Genomic DNA, 3,256 nt, shown 5'->3' with positions numbered 1-3,256 from the left:
GTGAAGAGTATGGCAAGTCTACTTCATTCTGCCAAAATGGCTTAAAGCTCCCGTCAGTGAGCAGTCTACTCATTTTTATTAGATTAGAACCATTGGTATTAGTTGTAACGTTTAACTTAGTAATGACCAGCTGATATACCCACAGATATAAGGAGTCTAGTGAGCAGTCACTGAACAAGGAGGGAGGGTCTTTTCTGAGTTCAGACCAGGCCCGATGGAGCTGGGCCTGCATCTCTCCATCTATGACCAGATGGCACCAGATGAACTGGAGGGAGGGCTCTCTTCTCTTCAGAGATGGGTTGACCCATTACCATTTTTCCATTGGAGTTCCAGGAGAAGATGGTGCCCCGGCCTTTTCCTTTTCAATCTTTTTCCAGCAGTGCTAGACACAGGGCAATGTCCATTTTGGAGAGTTGTTGGGTGAGAATGGGGTCTGACTACTTGTCATCTAATCAGATTCAGTGTATGGTGTTTACTGGGACTGGATGGGACACATCCACAAGTCCTCAGCATTAACACTCCTGATCTAATCTTGCAATTTGAAGGTGGTGGCACTATAATCACCTTGCAAGGGTTCTTCTTCTTTTCCTACTGCCTTCCACTTAATAAGCATCATCATATTTTTGATACGTTGTGCGCCTCCAACAGATAATAGCCAAGTGTGAAAGTTCAGATGAATCATTATAGCCTCCAGTGAGAGTTCAGACATTTGCTATAGGAACTATTGATATGCTTCTTTGGTGGTCCATGGTCTATGCAGAACTCTCTTCCGCACCATGTTTAAATTGAGACGTCTTCTTGCTATCTGTTTACATCACTCTCACATACTGGCAAAACCAGAAATTCACAGTGAGAGTGATGGTTGTTTACTGGTCATGGCAATTGATTCACCATAGGGTTAGGCAGAGTGCCATCCAGCTGCACTGTTACACAGTCAGTTTGCTGGTATATGTGTAATTGTTTGGTTACTGTAGATGGTGGGCCATCCTTAGACCATCCTAGAAGTGCCATCCCTAGAAGTTCCCCCCCTTTTTTAATTCTGAAGGTTCTTAAAACAGAAAGTTTTAAAAGCACAGATGGAGGAGCCTTTTAATAGCTTTTTTAAATGTTTAAAATTAATGGTTTAAATAGATTTTGATATTTTAATTGTTTTTTAAAAATCTTTTAAAGTGGTTTTGACCATTTAATATTGTGATGGTTAAGTACCTTATCAAACTACAGATCCCATAGGATAACAGCCATGGCTGCGTAAATTGAATCAACGTGCTATAATTGTATATTGAGAAAAAGACTTGAGCTGGAGATAATTGGTGCCGATGTCCAAAGGAAGTAATAGCAAGTAGAATATACAGTAGGAGTGAGAACCGCTTGAACCACAGTACCATCACTTTGATAATTGCAAACTGTTGTACCTCTTCATGGTTGACCAGGGGTACCATACAAGCAAAAGGCATGCTCATGTAACGGGGAGTCTTACTGGGTTATCAGTAATTCCATTCAATTCCAGAGCCCTCCACCCGCATGGCCGAATTGGGTTGAAACTTAATTCTTCTGGTCTTCCGTAGAATGCCAGCCTAACAGATGAGGGATGTGCCAATTTGGCATTATCAACATGTTATTCAACAATAAACAAGAAAACATAATGGGTTTTTTTTCTTTTAAATTATAGCTTGTCTGGCGGTCTTACTGGAGGATTGCCGCTGGGTGTTGAAACGGTTATATATTTTCAAATCATCTTGGATAGCAAAATAATTGTGTAATGCCTCCCCCTCAAGCACACCAGCTCGGGAATTCAGTCATACAAATGCCTTCTGTCATTGAAAACTCCACTTTAGAAACATCTGGGAAGGGAGACCAAAATCCTTTGCTTTGTCCTTGAAAAGGCAGGCTGCTCTCCTGAAGGTACCACGCAGACTACAAATCTGCTAGGGATATAGCCCACCGTACTGCAAATTGTATCAAGTGCTCTATTGTGTGAGGGAAAAAGTCTTGAGCTGGAGATAAATGTTGTAAAGGCCCAAGGAATTAATAGCAAGAGGTATATAGGAGTAGACATGGCTCAGCATGGCACACCATTAGCCCACTTTCTTTGGGGTTTGTTTCACACTACAGTTTTAAACTAGCTCTCGATCCGTTTAAATCACCATGGTTCCCACTTAAATTGAAATCCCTGAAGTGATTCGGAAAGGGGGCATGGTTTTTACCTTATTTCCCCCCATTTAACCCCGTTCAAAAAGATGTGGGTAAAATGAGGTGTTTTGGAGGCTGATATGGATTTATGTGGAAATAAGTCGATTTGGCCTAAGTGAGAACCAGGCAGATTTTCATCGGATTTGAATCTGCCTTGGCTCCCACTGGCAGAGGCTTTTCCCCAGACCATACCTCCATGCTCTGTCCTCCGTCCTCCGTCCTCTCGGCCTGCCTCTCTCTTTCCATCCCAGTGTGCCTCAGTCCTCCCTAGAGAATTCATATTAATATGGAGTAAAAATACATTTATTTGTGCTAGAATATAAAGTGGGCATTTCAATCTATATCTTAGTGTTGGCTCCTTGTGAATTGTAGATAACAACTTCATTTTTCTTTTTAAAATTTCAGGTAGGAATTGTAGTAAGCACAGCAACATGAGTATTTCATATACGTTTTATGTTATTAGGGACACTAGGATATTGTTCCAGTTTGTCTTTGATTAAAAATTTGCAAAAACCCCAATTCATTACTTCCAGAATTCATTTATTCTTCTAGGAAGAGAGACAAATTCTGGGTTTTGTCCATTTGGAAAAGCAAGGTTTCTCTGGGACAAATGTACAGGTTACTCCACCAGGCTACCAATTCCATAGGATATAGCCACAGTACTCAGAAGTGCATCAAAGTGCTTTAATTATGTGTAGTAAAAGACGTGAGCTGGGGTAATTGGGGTAAATGTCCAGAAGTGGTTGAGCATGCAGCATCAGGTGATGACTGGAAGCATGTGTGCCTCTTTCTCTGTTGGCTCGGGCTATCAGCAAGCAAACAAACAGTCGAACAAGAAATCAAGGCACTCCTAAATTGGTTATAGCAAATACATTAATGCCAGAGCTCTCCTGTGAGATTGATGAATTGGATGGAAAACCAGAGGGAGTGAAATGGCCAGCTTCTGCATCCTTGACTGTGCAGATCACTGTTTTCATGGCTTCATACACTTGGTCCTCCCCAGAATGCCAGTTACAGATGAGGGAGGTTGCTTGTGTTTTGACATGTCCAACTGTATTTTTTTAAA

This window comes from Sceloporus undulatus, chromosome 9 (assembly GCF_019175285.1).
Source record: "Sceloporus undulatus isolate JIND9_A2432 ecotype Alabama chromosome 9, SceUnd_v1.1, whole genome shotgun sequence".
Lineage (NCBI taxonomy): Eukaryota > Metazoa > Chordata > Lepidosauria > Squamata > Phrynosomatidae > Sceloporus > Sceloporus undulatus.
This window is presented reverse-complemented; position numbering follows the sequence as displayed.